At 40.0% G+C, this 20,388-nt stretch overlaps 1 protein-coding gene across 4 annotated transcripts in view; it reads right to left on the bottom strand.

The window, feature by feature from the left end:
* Positions 1-19,206, bottom strand: part of tfeb (transcription factor EB) — a 118,422-nt gene extending 99,216 nt beyond the window's left edge. For all 4 annotated transcript variants that reach the window (XM_046342486.1, XM_046342491.1, XM_046342487.1 and 1 more), the window contains exon 1: positions 18,934-19,206. The gene's annotated coding sequence lies outside the window, so the exon portion shown is untranslated. The remainder of the gene's footprint in view (positions 1-18,933) is intronic.
* Between the last annotated feature and the right edge of the window lie 1,182 nt (positions 19,207-20,388).

Here is a 20,388-nt window from a genome sequence, read left to right as displayed (position 1 = left end):
GAACCACACTGCTACTTGACACAATGCCCACTTGACCCGGAAGCCAGCCGCACCAATGTGTCAGAGGAAACAGTGCACCTGGCGACCGTGTCAGCGTGCTGTGGTGGGCCGTGCGCAGTGTAGTCGCTGGTGCACGATCGGACAAGGACATCCCCCGCCGGCCAAACCCTCCCCTAACCTGGACGACGCTGGGCCAATTGTGCGCTGCCCCATGTGTCTCCCGACCAGGGCCGGTCAGGGCCGGCTGTGACAGAGCCTGCGATGCCTTAGACCACTGTGCCATTCGGGAGACCAAGAGGAAATATTTTTACACAATTGTTCAATTTGACACTACTCATGACTTCGGAAGCAAATCATTGAAGGTCAACATAATTTCCCATATCGTGACTCCATATCACAGACCTCACGTGTTACTGAAGAGTCAGCCAAGTATGTATTCTAGTAAAAACACCTCAGGCAGCACAGAGCACCCACTGAAGCTTTCAAATAAGGGCATTTCCATCTAAAAGGGACCCATGAGCACCAACATGAAGTTTATAGGAACATGTCAAATTGGGTGTCAAATGAAAGCAAAGTCTTTTTTTAAATGAAAGCATTTATATGTAACAAGTGCTGAATTTGGCGTTGTATAACTACACAAAATCTGCATTGTTCCCATGCCAGATAGTGTACATTCCTTATGTTGTTGTAAGTGCCCCTTTAATGACGCACACTTCCTTCTTCTGAATTCCCCCGCATAAACATCCCCTGCCCCCCTTAACTCTTCCCTTTCTAATGTGTCTATGTGGAAGAGGAAGGTTACTGAAAAATTGTCCCATGAAAATCATAATCAAGTCTATGGTTAAACACAGATATTGAGTGTACATCGTCACTGACAGTGATATTATAGTCCTCTACCAGTAGATTGTTGATATTAGTCCTCTACCAGTAGATTGTTGATATTAGTCCTCTACCAGTATATTGTTGATATTAGTCCTCTACCAGTATATTGTTGATATTATAGTCCTCTACCAGTAGATTGTTGATATTATAGTCCTCTACCAGTAGATTGTTGATATTATAGTCCTCTACCAGTAGATTGTTGATATTATAGTCCTCTACCAGTAGATTGTTGATATTAGTCCTCTACCAGTAGATTGTTGATATTAGTCCTCTACCAGTAGATTGTTGATATTAGTCCTCTACCAGTAGATTGTTGATATTAGTCCTCTACCAGTAGATTGTTGATATTAGTCCTCTACCAGTAGATTGTTGATATTAGTCCTCTACCAGTAGATTGTTGATATTAGTCCTCTACCAGTAGATTGTTGATATTAGTCCTCTACCAGTAGATTGTTGATATTAGTCCTCTACCAGTAGATTGTTGATATTAGTCCTCTACCAGTAGATTGGTGATATTAGTCCTCTACCAGTAGATTGGTGATATTAGTCCTCTACCAGTATATTGGTGATATTAGTCCTCTACCAGTATATTGTTGATATTAGTCCTCTACCAGTAGATTGTTGATATTAGTCCTCTACCAGTAGATTGTTGATATTAGTCCTCTACCAGTAGATTGTTGATATTAGTCCTCTACCAGTAGATTGTTGATATTAGTCCTCTACCAGTATATTGTTGATATTAGTCCTCTACCAGTATATTGTTGATATTATAGTCCTCTACCAGTAGATTGTTGATATTATAGTCCTCTACCAGTAGATTGTTGATATTATAGTCCTCTACCAGTAGATTGTTGATATTATAGTCCTCTACCAGTAGATTGGTGAGTCCTCTACCAGTTGATATTATAGTCCTCTACCAGTAGATTGTTGATATTAGTCCTCTACCAGTAGATTGTTGATATTAGTCCTCTACCAGTAGATTGTTGATATTAGTCCTCTACCAGTAGATTGTTGATATTAGTCCTCTACCAGTAGATTGTTGATATTAGTCCTCTACCAGTAGATTGTTGATATTAGTCCTCTACCAGTAGATTGTTGATATTAGTCCTCTACCAGTATATTGGTGATATTAGTCCTCTACCAGTAGATTGGTGATATTAGTCCTCTACCAGTATATTGGTGATATTAGTCCTCTACCAGTAGATTGTTGATATTAGTCCTCTACCAGTAGATTGTTGATATTAGTCCTCTACCAGTAGATTGGTGATATTAGTCCTCTACCAGTATATTGGTGATATTAGTCCTCTACCAGTATATTGGTGATATTAGTCCTCTACCAGTATATTGGTGATATTAGTCCTCTACCAGTAGATTGTTGATATTAGTCCTCTACCAGTAGATTGTTGATATTAGTCCTCTACCAGTAGATTGTTGATATTAGTCCTCTACCAGTAGATTGTTGATATTAGTCCTCTACCAGTAGATTGTTGATATTAGTCCTCTACCAGTAGATTGTTGATATTAGTCCTCTACCAGTAGATTGTTGATATTAGTCCTCTACCAGTAGATTGTTGATATTAGTCCTCTACCAGTATATTGGTGATATTAGTCCTCTACCAGTAGATTGGTGATATTAGTCCTCTACCAGTATATTGGTGATATTAGTCCTCTACCAGTAGATTGTTGATATTAGTCCTCTACCAGTATATTGGTGATATTAGTCCTCTACCAGTATATTGGTGATATTAGTCCTCTACCAGTATATTGGTGATATTAGTCCTCTACCAGTAGATTGGTGATATTAGTCCTCTACCAGTATATTGGTGATATTAGTCCTCTACCAGTATATTGGTGATATTAGTCCTCTACCAGTAGATTGGTGATATTAGTCCTCTACCAGTATATTGGTGATATTAGTCCTCTACCAGTAGATTGGTGATATTTATGCATTTCATTCATTTATTAACTTTTTATCTGTTGATTTGTGAATCCTGTACATGCTAGCTCATTACTGTACTTTTCTCTGTACGTGGCATCATTTGGCGAGCATAGCTATTCATGTCCCCTGTTAATTTGTACTTCTCTCTGTACGTGGCATCATTTGACGAGCATAGCTATTCATGTCCCCTGTTAATTTGTACTTCTCTCTGTACGTGGCATCATTTGGCGAGCATAGCTATTCATGTCCCCTGTTAATTTGTACTTTACAGAGGAGTTGGTGCATAAGGGCTGCATAACACTACATTTATGAATGTTGTTGTTTTCTTTAACAGAACACCAACCCTGATCCTTTGGTCATATGTATAAGCTGATCAAAACACAAGAGGCACAAACACAAACTGGTCATATATACATTTTACAACCATTTTCCATCCTAACAATTAGGAAAAAACAAAGGCTTTGACTTCTGGTCAGAAGGAAAACAGATCTTCAAGAACATCTACCAAAGAAAGGTCATATGGTAATGGAAATAGATCACAGCATAATCATTTTGAAGACCCCTGCCAACTAATAAAACACTTAAAAGGGTAAACTATTTCGCAAACTAAGATTAAGAAATATTGCCTTGCGCTTTGTAATTCCTTTATGAAAAACCCACCTACTGTATCATCTTTAAGATACTTTCTAAATCGCTCTCCCTCATGCTGAAGGATTCATGAAAGTTCACATAAGTAACAAGTAGTGGTACACCGACCAATTAGTGTTTTTACTGATAATTATTCATAAACTTTAAACAAACTTGAAGTGATTGAAACTCAAATCTGTAATATAATTACTGCAATTACTGGAAATTATAGTAGTCAAACCGCAGTTGGATCACCTGCTACTGTCCTCCTTTCAACTGGCATATCGTTATGTTCAGCTTATAACTGTTTTCTTTCTCTTCCTGTGGTCAAAGCAAGACTGAAAACAGTCTGGATGACCCCGCTCTCTAGTAAAATGTCCCTTCTCCAGTATCTTACTGACACCTACCCGCTTTCCATTTACTGTAACCAGCAACCTCACCCACTGAGCACCGGAAAACCACCCTGGCCAGACCAAATCTGAACCAACTAGACATCCATGTCAAATCAAATGTAATCGGTCACATAACCATGGCTAGCAGATAACGCGAATGTAGAGAAATACTTGTTTCACAAGTTTGGACAGTACAGAACAGTAAAGAAAAGTACAGCACAGTAAAGAAAAGTAGTGTCTATTCTGAAAATATCTACTTTACTATAACCATACTGTGCTGTATAGTGACATCCAAACTTGTGAAACAGACTTCTACGATTGGTTCAGATTTGGTCTGTTTGGTCTGTTCCGGACCAACCAGTGTTAATAGCCAGTGTGTAGAATAATACCCAAATATGCTAAATAAGCATATTTATACCATTGTGTACCTAGTCAGGATACATCACCAAGAAGAACATATGAAATCCATAATTATGCATTTCTGTATAGTACAGATCAGGGACCCATGATGCAATACCATTAGTGTAATTCCCTTACTGGATGTAAATCCACTTCACCTACTATAGTTCAATAACCAAAAGATAATCATTTCAAACTCTGTAATGTCATAGCTGATACCCCATTCTTTCTGCAGACATCTTTTGAATCTTAAATACAGTATCTGCTCCCATTTTTAACAGCTTTCTGGAAACCGTGGTCACGTAAAAAAAAAAAGATTTTAATTCCGTTAGCAAATTTGCATCAGCACAATTCTTCCAGCAAATGTGTTTTTGTGCCATTTTCTGTGTAAATGTTTCAAAGTAGTCCTTGTTTATAGAGTTGCAATGTTTGTTAAACTTTGAAATAAAATACAATTGTTTGGTATCCACTTTAAAGTGAAACTGAGTCAAAGCATAAGTCCGTTACTGTGGAATTGCCCATACCAGACTTCTAGGAACCAGGGCAGGGCGTGTACACACACAACCGGCTGCTTTCTCATCTGATTACAGGCACCACTGACCCCATCTCAAGATGCCTGTGTTTACCTGTAGTAAATTAACCCTGTCACCACCACTTCCATGTAGACACTAGTCCAAGTAGCCTGAAAATAGAGAGAAACACACAGGATACAGCCATAGCATGAGCACTGGAACAAGCCCGTCTGGTAGTCTGACTGACAAACCCCTTTAAGGAAATGGAAGCTGTTAACAGTAAACATGCACAACTGATATTTCTAGTGATAGGCTATGTTGAAATGATGAGAAATCTAACCGTGCATCAGTTAACATGGTCTGGTCTATTCTAGTTGATCAAACAATGTCCCCAATAGCCTATAACCTACGGTGAACTTAATCTTCCAGGGGTAGTTGGTGTACTGCAGCTGCATTTTGTTTTGAGAGAGAGGGCGCGAGAGAGAGAGAGAAAAGGGGAAACCAGATCAGGTTGCACATTAACAGAAAAAGGCCCAAACTAGAGAAACTGATTAAGTAGAGCACTGGCACCAACTACACAAACTGAATGTAGGGACACACACAAACAACTGCCTGGTCCCCATGTCAGCAGGTAAGTGGCTGTGTGGACAGATTTAACTCAATGGTTTTATAACTAAATCATATTAAGGATGTACGATCAGACAGTAATTCAATATCTTAATTCCAATATTACGAAGAAAGGGCTAGCAATAATGATAATAATAATGTCTCCTCATGTCATTAGCAATATTGATTTTCCTAATTCATGACCTATGGCACAGACAAAGTCATGCACTCCACTGACACACACAAGCTAGCTTTGAGTCTCGTCAAGAGAATGGAATTAACCTTGACGTGGTTCAACTCGTAATGGAACGAAACCACTCAGTCTACTGTTGCTAACGTTACTTAGCTACCTGCCAACTTCACGGTTTTTACTTTTTAATTACTGTTCTATATTTAAAAATGTTCCACCCCGGACATTATTCTATAAAGACCTCCACCAGCCGAAGCTAAGTAGAAACATTAACATTATACCTTCTAATTGCAGTCGCTGTACTCATAATATTTTATTTAACTAGGCAAGTCTTAAGAACAAATTCTTAATTACAACAGCCTAGGAACAGTATCTTGTTCGGGGGCAGAACAACAGATTTTTACCTTGTCAGCCCAGGGATTTGATCTAGCAACCTTTCGGTTACTGGCCCATCGCTCTAACCAGATCGAGTGAGATTATCAGTGGTCTTGTATGTCTTCCATTTCTTAATAATTGCTCCCAAAGTTGATTTCTTCAAACCAAGCTGCTTACCGATTGCAAATTCAGTCTTCCCAGCCTGGTGCAGGTCTACAATTTTGACAGCTCTTTGGTCTTGGCCATAGAGGAGTTTGGAGTGTGACTGTTTGAGGTTGTGGACAGGTGTCTTTTATACTGATAACAAGTTCAAACAGGTGCCATTAATACAGGTAACGAGTGGAGGACAGAGGAGCCTCTTAAAGAAGAAGTTACAGGTCTGTGAGAGCAAGAAATCTTGAAATGTGACCAAATACTTATTTCACACAATAATTTGCAAATAAATTCATTAAAAATTCTACAATGTGATTTTCTGGATTTAAAAAAAAAATGTGTCTGTACCTATGATGAAAATTACGGGCCTCTCATCTTTTTAAGTGGGAGAACTTGCACAATTGGTGACTGACTAAATACTTTTTGCCCCACTGTATGTGGATGACTCAACCCTATACATGTCATCTACTACAGCGACTGAATTGACTGCAACACTTAGAGAGTTTGTTTCAGAGTGGGTGACAAGGAATAAGTTAGTCCTAAATATTTGTGAATATTTGTGAATAAAAGTGAAAGCATTGCATTTGGGACAAATTATTAACTAAAACACTAAACCTCAACTAAATCTTGAAATAAAATGTGGAAGTTGTGGAACTGTCATGGTCAAAACATATTGATCCATGATAAGGAGCTACTCTACCTTCTTAACAGCACGGTCAACAAGGCAGGTCCTACAGACCCTAGTTTCTACCTTCTTAAGAGACCTCGTGACATGTATTGTAGGGTATGCATGGGTGTACGAGCTGTGCGCCAGAGGTTCAAACTGAAAGCTTGGTGCATTCAACATGTTATAAAAGAAGCAGTGATGAAGTTAATCTCTCCTCCACTTTGAGCCAGGAGAGATTGACATGCATATTATTAATATTAGCTCTCTGTGTACATCCAAGGGCTAGCCGTTCTGAACCAATTTTTAATTTTCTTAACTTCCTAAGGTATAGGGGTCAGCATTTTCACTTTTGGATAAACATCGTGCCCAATTTCAACTTCCTGATACTCATGCCAAGAATATAAGATGTGGATATTATTAGTAGATTTGGATAGAAAACACTGAAGTTTCTAAAACTGTTTGAATCATGTCTGAGTATAACAGAACTTATGTAGTAGGCAAAAACCCGAGGACTAACCGTTCAGAATTTTATTTTTATTTTTTAAGTTTGTCTGTTCAGTGAGTTCTCATTGGGAAACGGTATTTTAGGAACTTGTCTTCAGTTCCTACCGCTTCCACTGGATGTCAGTCTTTGGAATTTGGTTGAGGTTATTCCTTTGTGCAATGAAGTACGGCCATCTAGGAACTGCTTAACACTGTTGAGAGTTGCGCAAGACTTGAAAAGTACCGTTGGTTTGTTGTCTTCCTGTATTGAACACAGACCAGTCTTCAATTTGATCGATTGTTAACATTTAAAAATACCTAAAATTGTATTACAAAAGTAGTTTGAAATGTTTTGGCAAAGTTTACAGGCAACTTTTGAAATATTTTGTAGTGACGTTGCGCAATTTGGAAGCTGTTTTTTCTGGATCAAATACGCCAAATAATTGGACATTTTTGATATATATGAACGGAATTAAACTGTTGTGATGTTTATGGGACATATTGGAGTGCCAACAAAAGAAGCTCGTCAAAGGCATGTTTAATATATTATTTCTGCGTTTTGTGTAGCGCCTGCAGGGTTGAAATATGCACCCTCTGTTTACTGTTGTGCTGTCCTCAGATAATAGCTTCTTATGCTTCCGCCGAAAAGCCTTTTTAAAATCTGATGTATTGGCTGGATTCACAACGAGTGTAGCTTTAATTTAGTATCTTACATGTGTGATTTAATGAAAGTTTGATTTTTATATAATTTATTTGAATTTGCCGTGCTGCATTTCCCATGGCTTTTGGCAGAGTGGGATGCAAGCGTCCCCTATACCATAAGAAGTTAACAGCACTGTCAACAAGGCAGGTCCTGCAGGCCCTAGATTTGTCGTACCTGGACTCCTGTTCAGTCATGTGGTCAGGTGCCACAAAAAGGACTTAACAGTTGCCAAGTCCAGAACAGACAACGGAAGGCACACAGTACTAAATAGAGCCATGACTACATGGAACTCCATTCCTCATGAAATTTTATTTGTCACGTACACATGGTTAGCAGATGTTAATGTGCTTGTAGTGAAATGCTTGTGTTTCTAGTTCCAACAGTGCCGTAATATCTAAAAAATTCACAACAACTATCTACACACACATAAAGGGATGGAATATATATATATATATATATATATATATATATTACACATATACACACGGATGAGCGATGGCCATGCGGCATAGGCAAGATGCAATAGATGGTATGAAATACAATATATACATATGAGATGAGTAATGTAGGATATGTAAACATTAATGGCATTAAAGTGACTAATAAATTGATTTAATAAAAAAAGGTATCACTAAAGTGGCCAGTGATTTGGGTCTTTGTTGCAAGCAGCATCTCTGTGTTAGTGTTGGTTGTTTAGCAGTCTGATGGACTAGAGAGAAGCCGTTTTTCAGTCTCTCTGTCCCAGCTTTGATGCACCTGTACTGACCTCGCCTTCTGGATGGTAGCGGAGTGAACAGGCTGTGGCTCGGGTGGTTGTTGTCCTTGATGATCTTTTTGACATCAGGTGCTGTAGGTGTCCAGGAGGGCAGGTAGTTTGTCCCTGATGATGCGTTGTGCAGACCGCGCTACCCTCTGGAGAGCCTTGCAGTTGTGGACGGAGCAGGTGCCGTATCAGGCGGTGATACAGCCCGACAGGATGCTCTCAATTGTGCATCTGTGAAGGATTTAGGTGACAAGTCAAATTTCTTCAGCCTCCTGAGGTTGAAGAGGCACTGTTGCGCCTTCTTCACCACACTGTCTGTTTGGGTGGACCAATTCAGTTTGTCCGTGATGTGCACGCCGAGGAACTTGAAGCTTTCCACCTTCTCCACTGCTGTCCCGTCGATGTGGATAGGGGGGAGCTCCCCCAGTCTTGTTGTTGATGGTAATCAAGCCCACTACTATTGTGTAGTCCGCAAACTTGACTGCCTGCATGGCCATACAGGAGGGGACTGAGCACGCACCCTTGTGGGGCCCCAGTGTTGAGGATCAGGGAAGTGGATGTTGTTTCCTACCTTCACCACCTGGGGGCGGCCCGTCAGAAAGGCCAGGGCCCAATTGCACAGGGCGGGGTTGAGACCCAGAGCCTTAAGCTTAATGATGAGCTTGGAGGGTACTATGTTGTTGAATGCTGAGCTGTAGTCAATGAACAGCATTCTTACATAGGCATTCCTCTTGTCCAGATGGGATAGGGCCGTGTGCAGTGTGATGGCATTGTCTGTGGACCTGTTGGGGCAGTAGGCAAACTCAAGTTGGTGGCGGTGATATGATCCTTGACTAGTCTCTCAAAGCACTTCATGATGACAGAAGTGAGTGCTACGGGGTGATAGTCATTTAGTTCAGGTATCTATGCCTTCTTTATTACAGGAACAATGGTGGCCATCTTGAAGCATGTGGGGACAGCAGACTGGGATAGGGAGCGAATTAATATGTCCGTAAACACACCAGCCAGCTGGTCTGCTCATGCGCAGAGGACGCAGCTAGGGATGCTGTCTGGGCCAGCAGCATTGCGAGGGTTAACACATTTAAATGTCTTGGTAGCGGGTCGCGTCAGTGGTTGTTATCCTCAAAGCAGGCAAAGGGGTTTAGCTTGTCTGGAAGCAAGACGTCAGTGTCCATGACGTGTCTGGTTTTCTTTTTGTAGTCTGTAATTGCCTGTAGACCCTGCCACATAAGTCTCGAGCCATTACATTAAGTCTCCATTTTGTCCCTATACTGACATTGCTTGTTTGATTGCCTAGCAGAGGGAATAACTACACTGTTTATATTCAGCCATATTCCCCGACCTCTTTCCATGGTTGAATGCGGTGGTTCGCGCTTTCAGTTTTGCACAAATGCCGCCTTCTATCCACAGTTTCTGGTTGGGGTAGTTTTTTATAGTTTCTGGTTGGGTACAACATCTCCAATGCACTTCCTAATAAACTCACTCACGAGTCAGCGTATAAATGGTTGTCATTGTCTGAGGCTTCCCAAGAACATCTTCCAGTCCACGTGATCAAAACAATCTTGAAGCGTGGATTCCGATTGGTCAGACCAGCGTTGTATAGTTCTAATCATGGGTACATCCTGATCGAGTTTCTGCCTATAGGGCAGTACGAGCAAGATGGAGTGGTGGTCGGATTTGCCAAAGGGAGGGCTGGGGAGGGCCTTGTATGCGTCGCAGAAGTTAGAGTAGCAGTGGTTCAGTGTTTTTCTGGACCGTACTTAACTTACCTCACCTCAGGTACTTACCTCATGCAAGCATTAAAATTTGATTTGAAAAATATTAAAAAACACCTTATGGAACAGTGGGGACTGTTAAGCAACAAACAGGCACAGACACATGCATTTTGGATTTTGTACTAATATATATATATATATATATATATATAGTAGTGGTGGAGTAGGGGCCAGAGGGCACAAAGTCTGTACAATTTTTTTAAAAACATTACAATATTTTCAAACTGCATTAATTTTGCTGGACCACAGGAAGAGCAGCTGCTTCCTTGGATTCTCTAGTCTGATGAAAGCAATATTGAACTCTTTGGCCTGAATGCCAAGCATCATGTCTGGAGGAAACCTTGCACCAACCCTAAGATGAAGTATGGCGGAGGCATGCTGTGGGGATGTTTTTCAGCGGCAGGGATGGGAAGTATTCAGGATCGAGGGAAAGATGAACAGAGCAAAGTAGAGGTCCTTGATGAAAACCTGCTCCAGAGCACTCAGGACCTCAGTCTGGGGCATAGGTTCACCTTCCAACAGGACAACGACCCTAAGCACACAGGCAAGACAACACAGGCATGGCTTCGGGACAAGTCTCAGAATGTCCTTGAGTGGCCCAGCCCGGACCCGGACTTAAACCCGACCGATCAAGAGGATGTGCAGAGAAAAGTGGGAGAAACTCCCCAAATGCAGGTGTGCCAAGCTTGTAGCGTCACACCCAAGAAGATGAGAGGCTGTAATCGCAACCAGACGTGCTTCAAAGTGCTGAGTAAAGGGTCTAAATCCTTGTTTAAAATGTGATTTCATTTATTTATTCATACACTTTTCTACATGTGTAGATTGGTGAGGGAAGAAAACTAATTTAATCCATTTTAGAATAAGGCTGTAACGTACTAAAATATTTAAAAAGTCAAGGGGTCTGAATACTTTCCGAATGCACTGTAGCTGTGAATGGTCTGGTTCCCAGATAGCGATGGAACTAGGCTTATGAGTGTTTTAACGATGCATCTTTCCTACAACGGCTGAAGATGAAACATAAGTTTCCCAAAACACCACGCAGAGAAAACGGTCGCACAGTGAGTCATTGGAGCATGCGTCAATACTGATAGGATGGAAAGAAAGGGAGTGCTGCTCTTGGATCTGCTTTCTTCTCCATATTACCTTAACATTTACATTATTTCACAATGCTGATGACGGATCAGCTCCTACACGATGCATCAGCGGCTAGAGAGATATTACCACCTACATCTGCAAATATTGAGGTTATTCTTATTCTAATGCTTACCCAATAAAACAACAAAAATCATTGTGCACTCTAGGCAACATATCTTGAAATATATAGAGACAAATTATAGACTGAAGTCTATAATGTAGCAAAATGATTGACATAGCCTACAGTTTATATTTTAATGAAGTCATCTCACTTTTTATACGTCGCTTGCTTGTGTCAATTGTAGTCAACTTTGTTCTGAAGTTAGCGGCGGTCACAACGATGGAGAAACCATGTGATTCCGTGTTTAGCAGATATCAGAGTAGACTAGAAAACGACGTGGGAGGGCAAAAATGTATCTAACCAAGCACTTAGATGTTCTACGAGTGACCTTAGGCAAGCGTTAAATGCTCATAATTTAAGTGCAATGTTAATAACGATGGTTTTGGGAACCAGCTCTGAGATTTAATGATGCTCCTACAAAAGGTTCTACCAGCAAATGTAATCTTTAAGCTGCAATATATGTAACTAGCTTTCTGCCGTGTTTGTTCAGTCAACGTCCTTTGGTTGACTTCTATACAGCTGCCACTGACATCTTTTGATTTCCTTGTGTTTTTTTCCATTCCATTCTGATCCTCCCCAATCTTTTCCCAGAGCCGTAGCGACTAGAATCCACACATCATGTAAACATGCTGCTCCTAGAGCCAGTACTGTTCTTCCTTCAGACACGAATACATTAAAACTTTGTTCATTTACACCATGATCACATTAACTGGTAATGTCCAAACTCAACAGAAATGACATTCGGTAGCTCCTACCTATGTATAACTTTATGAGCTAGATTACCGATCTTTGAAATTCATTTATTTTCATGTGCAATCGTTAGCATATTTAGCTAGCAGCCTCCATGGAAATTCACTGTTACTTGTGCTAATTTTGTAAGCTTTGTGGCAAGCGACAACCAATGGTCTTTTTTTGCATTTCTCTGGCGCCCCCTTGTGTAATAAGCCAGTAATATTGTAAAGCTGAGGATGAGAGAACGATGGTACGACGATACCACAACCTGTATAGAAGTACAGGGAGTGGGGGGGTTGCAGACAGACATCCCACTTTTTTTTTTTTACAACGGCCCATCCATCCACATTCCTCAAATAGTGCTTACCTGTTGTGCTACAGACAATATGGGTCTATTCAGGCCAGAAGACTAATATTTCTGCTGTTGACCTGTAGAAATTCATATTTGATATACAAATACATAATTTACTATAGTTAGAGGCAGAACAATTTAACATCTACATACAGACTTTGTTTACAAACAAAGTCTGTATGCTTGGAACTTTAGTTGTGGAACTCCTTCTGACATTGAGCATTGCCCATATGAAGCTCATGAATACATGTGAAAAGGTTGCTTTGAGGTCATTCACTGACAGGCTATTTCTCAGAAATGTCTAATAGGGCGACTGTGTAGAAGTCAACCTGAGCACAAATCAAGTTAGTCATTTACAAATTAAACCACGTTCATAATTATCCTTGAGAGAGAGAACAATAATATAAAAAAGGCAACAATTTCAAATATTTTTATTTTCCTGTGTACCACTCCCTGGTACACCGCGTTGTACCAGATCTAGAGTTTCTTGGTCATTTCTCACATGGAATAGCCTTCATTTCTCAAAACAAGAATAGACTGACGAGTTTCAGGTCTTTGTTTCTGGCCATTTTGAGACTATAATCGAACCCACAAATGGTGATGCTCCAGATACTCACCTAGTCTAAGGAAGGCCAGTTTTATTGCTTCTTTAAAATCACCACAACAGTTTTCAGCTGTGCTAACATAATTGCAAAATGGTTTCCTAACGATCAATTAGCCTTTTAAAATGATAAACATGGATTAGCGAACACAACGTGCCACTGGAACACATGAGTGATGGTTGCTGATAATGGACCTCTGTACGCCTATGAAGATCTTCCATTAAAAATCTGCCGTTTCCAGCTACAATAGTCATTTACAACATTAACCATGTCTCCACTGTATTACTGATCAAGTTGATGTATTTTAAGGGACAAAAAATGTGAGATTCTCTCAAAAACAAGGAAATGTCTAAGTGACCCCAAACTGTTGAACGGTAGTAATGTAATATATATTACATTACTACCGTACACACACACAGTTGATGACTGAAGTTTACATAGATTTGAGTCATTAAAACTCATTTTTCAATTACTCCACAAATTTCTTGTTAACAAACTATAGTTTTGGCAAGTCGGTTAGGACAACTACTTTGTGTATGACACAAGTAATTTTTCCAACAATTGTTTACAGAGAAATTATTTCACAATCCGAGTGGGTCAGAAGTTTACATACACTAAGTTGACTGTGCCTTTAAACAGCTTGGAAAACTCCAGAAAATTATGTCATGGCTTTAGAAGCTTCTGATAGGCTAATTGACATTTGAGACAATTGGAGGTCTGTGGATGCATTTCAAGGCCTACCTTCAAACCCAGTGCCTCTTTGCTTGACATCATGGGAAAATTAATAGACCTCAGAAAAAGAAATGTAGACCTCCACAAGTCTGGTTCATCCTTGGAAGCAATTTCCAAATGCCTGAAGGTACCAAGTTCATCTGTGCAAAAAATAGTACGCAAGTATAAACACCATGGGACCACGCAGCCATCATACCGCTCAGGAGGAAGACGCGTTCTGGCTACTAGAAATGAACATACTTTGGTGTAAAAAGTGCAAATCAATCCCAGAACAGCAGCAAAGGACCTTGTGAAGATACTGGAGGAAACAGGCACAAAAATATCTATATCCACAGTAAAAACGAGTCCTATAGCGACATAACCTGACAGGCCGCTCAGCAAGGAAGAAGCCACTGCTCCAAAACCACCATAAAAATGCCAAACTACGGTTTGCAACTGCACAAAGCTCATACCTTCTGGTGAAATTTCCTCTGGTCTGATGAAACAAAAATATAACTGTTTGGCCATAATGACCATCGTTATGTTAGGAGGAAAAAGGGGGACGCTTGCAAGCCGAAGAACACCATCCCAACCGTGAGGAACATGGGTGGCAGCATCATGTTGTGGGTGTGCTTTGCTGCAGGAGGGACTGGTGCACTTCACAAAATAGATGGCATCACAAGGAAAGGAAATGATGTGGATATATTGAAGCAACATCAAGACAGTGAGGAAGTTAAAGCCTGGCCACAAATGGGTCTTTAAAATGGACAATGACCACAAGCATACTTCCAAAGTTGTGGCTTCAGGACAACAGAGTCAAGGTATTGGAGTGGCCATCACAAAGCCCTAACCTCAATCCTATAGACAATTTGTGGGCAGAACTGAAAAAAAGTGTGTGCGAGCAAGGAGGCCTACAAACCTGACTCAGTTACACCAGCTCTGTCAGGAGGAATGGGCAGAAATGTACCCAACGTATTGTGGGAAGCTTGATGAAGGCTACCCGAAACGTTTGACCCAAGTTTAACAATTTAAAGGCAATGCTACCAAATACTGATTGAGTGCATGTAAACTTCTGACCCACTGGGAATGTGATGAAAGAAATAAAGGCAGAAATAAAAATTATTCTATTATTCTGACATTTCAAATTCTTAAAATAAAGTGGTGATCCTAACTGACAGGGTATTCTTACTAGGATTAAATGTCAGGAATTGTGAAAATGTATTTGGTGTATGTAAACTTCTGACTTCAACTGTATATGTTAGGGTGCCTGGTCTTGTACACCATATGTAATTATGCAGTACTAAAGTACGCTTTCTTGTGGTGCCTTCTGCCTTTTACAAAATGTCATTGATCACAAGTTTATAATTTATTTTACCCACCCCCTTTTTCGTAGTATCCAATTATTAGTAGTTACTATCCAACTCCGTACGGGCTCAGGTGCCCTAGACCACTGCGCCACCTGGGAATGTGAAATATCAGAATAATAGAAGAATGATTTATTTCAGCTTTTATTTCTTTCATCACATTCCCAGTGGGTCAAAAGTTTACATACACTCATGCTTCCTCAGAAACACAACCAAGCCGCACTACTTCTTAACAGCGCGCCTCCAACCCGGAAGCCAACCAATGTGTCGGAGGCAACACTGTGCACCTGGCAACCTTGGTTAGTGTGCACTGCGCCGGCCCGCCACAGGAGTCGCTGGTGCGTGTTGAGACAAGGGCCCTACCGGCCCTCCCTAACCCGGACGACGGACCTCACAGTCGCGGCCGGCTGCGACAGAGCCTAGGCGCGAGAACCCAGAGTCTCTGGTGGCACAGCTAGCGCTGCAGTGCCCTAGACCACTGCGCCACCTGGGAGGCCAAATCTTTAAGAATTTAATGGCCATTTCTGACTCTAACATCCATAACGAAGGGTGACACATCAATCACATTGTTTTTCCTCATTAAAATCCTAATAATGGAAATGACAAATCTTAACATTTTCATTTCAGAAATGTCTGTGTATTCTATCATTCTAACTCTCAAAAGTAAGTTGAGACCCAGACTGAGTTCCTAATGTATGTATGTTTTTTTTAATTACTGGTCAGCAGGCCTACAAAAGGGGGGGCACTAGTTGCCCATCCCCACACACATAAAACGTTTAATTTATTTTGTTTATCTCTTCTATAAAGACATTAAAGTTGTGATTTTGCATGCAAATGTGATGGAATCGCCCAATAGTGAAAGTAGTCTAGTCAGGGTGGGAATGGTAGATTTCCTCTAAAATAGAAGTGTCAGTGGTATGTAGTCAGGACTTAGTGAGATGGACAATAGACCAGGCCTAACCAAATTACATTTGAACCCTATTGTCTTAAATGGTGAGGGTCAGGCAACAGAACTCAGTTTCCCACTGTGTGTTATAACATGTAAAAATATGATTACGCAATAAGGCCATAGAGGGTGTGTTATATGGCAAATATACCACGGCTAAGGGCCATTCTTAGGTGCAACGCGGAGTGCCTGGATACAGCCCTTAGCCGTGGTACATTGGCCATATACCACAAACCCACGAGGTGCCTTATTTCTTTTATAAAACTGGTTACCAACGTAATTAGAGCAGTAAAAATAAATGCTTTATCATACCTGGTGTATAGAGTCTGATATACCACAGCTGTCAGCCAATCAGCATTCAGGGCTCGAACCACCCAGTTTATTATTATTATTTACTGCATATAGGCCTAGTATGAACTACACCAGGTTTCCCCAACCTTCAGCCTGCAGGTGGTTTTATTTGGCCTCCCATGTTTTCTGAGCAAAAATAATGTTTTTCATTATTTTATTTTCATTGTTGGACATAAAAAAATTGTTAAATTGTGAGCAAGGTTTGAAATGGTGTTTTAGTGAAATAATGATATCCGTTTGGGCTTCTTGCAGTCAAACCCTGGACTGCAGAGAGGTGAATGATGGAGTCTCTCTCTCGCTCTCTCACTTTGTGAATGTTGGAAAAAAAATATTTGTTCCTTTCTAAACATAACAAAGTAAATACAAAGAGGACTCGGACCACAAAATAGCTGAAGTGAACTGGCAAAAGAGTTGAGTCCTCATTCAAAGGCAAGGGCAGTATGAATACAAAGAGGACAGAGTTAATTTGCTCTTTTTTTACCCCAGAGTTTACTTTAAAGAGGACTGAGATCAGCTCTTTTGAAAGAGGATTATATGTGAAAACACCTTAAAAAGAAGTTGGGGGACACGCTACGAAGGAAAAATACAGGTACCGCCAAGTAGCGCATGGACTTGACAGTGCCATCTCGCTCCTGAAACCTGGATTCCTGGTAGACGTAACGTAGTAAATGAAAATCTGGGACACAAACTACTATGCATTATTTTGTGGTGCACATCACTTGTTTTGTATGATATGTTACACATTTTCAACACATTTGATGTGTTATGCATTCCAATTTGCTGTGGCTAATTCTAACATTAGCTAGGTGACTAACGTTAGCTAGGCTAGGGGTTAAGGTGTTAGGGTTAGGTTAAGTTTAGGGTTAACAATAGGATGGTACTGTCAGATAATCTAAAAGCTATGCTATTGTTTGAGGAGAATACACACACACACAACAAAAAAATAACTTACACGGCAACTGGTTTGATACATTTACCGCTGAAGGTAAATAATGTACTTACATTCAGTAATCTGTTTTGTCATCCTGAGGCTCCCAGAGATAAAAATGTAGCATAGTTTTGTTTGATAAAATCCATTTTTATATTCAAATGTAGGAACTGGGTTCTAAAGTTAATCCCAGCTGTTTCTGGGGTTAAAATTATTTAACCTAAAAAAGGTTAAATAAAATAAAGACTATTTTGAATTTCCTGTATTTGTGTTTACTATGTTACGTATAGTCTGACACCAGGCTGTACTCTTGGCCATCCTATAACATTTGAACAGATGACAGAGACATGAGTTTTGGACCATTGTTTTAATAATAATAATAAATGCCATTTAGCAGACGCTTTTATCCAAAGCGACTTACAGTCATGTGTGCATACATTCTACGTATGGGTGGTCCCGGGGATCGAACCCACTACCCTGGCGTTACAAGCGCCATGCTCTACCAACTGAGCTACAGAAGGAGGAGCATTACTTTACCCATTAGTCTATATATGCGTGTTTGATTGGACACCCTACTATGGTTAGGTCTAGTGAGACCAGCCTGCTTGCTAGGCTCTGTTTGGCCCCCAGCGCCCGGCTTTCCAGCAAAGGTATCCTTATATAAGAGATGTATCGGGGTATCACAAACACGGTTTATACATAGCAGCGGCATAGCTCTGGATAGAGTGTCATCAACCATACGTCCACGGAAACCAGAGGTTGGTCATAAATGGCAAAGTCATCAGGGTAGGAAATTGCATTGGACAATTCAGAGATTTAAAAAAGTGCACTAAATTGCACAAACGTAGCATAAATATTTATAACATGTTTGTAGCTGTCAAAGGAAAAGGATGGGCTGACTACCAACTCATATCCAACAAATACAATTATTTAACCTATACTGTTTATTAATGCAATTACCTAGCCTATATTGTTTATTATTAGGCAAAACATGAATAAAAAAATTCAAAAGACACTTAAAATGGTAAAAACCCAAGCCTTTTTATCCAGCAGTGTCCGTGAACGCTGGAGCTGAATGACCGTGAAATCGATTTCCAAAGTGTAAACTATGGCGCACAATGCATGATCAGCTACTTTAATATAAAAAAAATAACCTAGTTAGTTGTCCAGAGTTGGCCCATGGCGATTTACGGTTCGCAGAAGTTAATCGGTGGAATATTACTTACACGCTCTGAAGGTCAGATGATACGAAGTTGGGAGTGCAGGTTCTGGAAACTACGTGGGTCTTCCACCAGTGCGCTCCAATGCGGTCAGTGGAATCGCTCGTATCCTCAAACACAAACTACGCAAAAAATAAAATAAAAAGGCATTATGTGTCATTAATAATTTCAGAAAAATGGATTATACACTCCACTTGCACTCCAGCTGCTAATTGTTTTTATTTCCGCTGGTTGTGATGTTGTCAGCGGAGCTTGGCGCGTCCCAGGTCACCTGTGTTCACTTGTGACAACTCCGGCAACCAATAGACGGGGTTGGAAGAGCGCACATGGAAATATGGGTGGGGGGTGTCGTAAAAAATGTTTTGCAAACAAACATATATACAAACTATTTATATTGCTAGGAATCATAAACAAATTAATATTATTATCAGTTGAATTAAATATACTACAATTTGATCAATATCAGATTTTCTGAAATAAATCATTATCAAAACAATTAAATTGTACAATTTGTCCTGTTTTCTTTGTAACAAAATTCTGTATGTCAATCCAAAAACATTCTACGATAAATACAGGCAGAAAAAAACAAATGCTAAATGGTCTCCCTCTCCATTCCACAGAATATTCAGCTTGAATCTTTCCATAGCGTGTTTCACAGGTATTCGGCCAAAAAAATATTTATGTGGGAAATGTAGTATCACAAACAATATTCCTAATCTGTTTATTACTACATTTTACATTTACATTATATTTGATGTTAATATTGCAATGAATATATTTTAATGTAAATATATGTTACTTACATCAACCACAGACGAATAAAAGCAATATTTAAAAAAACAAACATTGGAATCACATCAAAAACAATTGCATATTCTTTCGGGGTTCGTGTAGTTCTATTGGACAAGGGTATTTTCGGGGGAAGTGACGTTAAAATAGTTGAGTTGACTGGCAGTGCATGCATGGGTTGTTATCCTTAGGCTACTCCAAACAGTTACAAAACATTATTTTTCTATTGGACAGATTTAGGTAGGACCCTCCCTGTTTGCTAAACCTGTCCAATAGAAACACTAGTTTACGTTGCAAACGTTTTGCAACTGTTTGGAGTAAGGATTATACCCCAGTACTTTACTTGGTTGAACCAGGATTGGCTTTAATGGTCCCACATTCCCAACTGCCTGACAATTTCCCTTTTAAATGGACCATACATTGCTGCACACCTTCCTTGTCTTCACTCTCAGTAATGCTTGTGCGTGTATTGCTATTAAATCATGGTGTTGAAACTGAATGGCGGGGTTTCACAGAAGTTGCAATCAGTGTATTCATGGTGCCAAGAGAAGCCAGGCTTCCCCAAAATAATTACCAAGAAAAATATATATATAAAATGATATATCTTTTGTCTCTCTGTGTTTCATTACTTGTCTTAAATTCACAAGAGCCTGATTGTATCTCACAGGAGAA

Source organism: Oncorhynchus gorbuscha, linkage group LG03 (genome assembly GCF_021184085.1).
Source record: "Oncorhynchus gorbuscha isolate QuinsamMale2020 ecotype Even-year linkage group LG03, OgorEven_v1.0, whole genome shotgun sequence".
NCBI classification, from domain to species: domain Eukaryota; kingdom Metazoa; phylum Chordata; class Actinopteri; order Salmoniformes; family Salmonidae; genus Oncorhynchus; species Oncorhynchus gorbuscha.
This window is presented reverse-complemented; position numbering and strand designations above follow the sequence as displayed.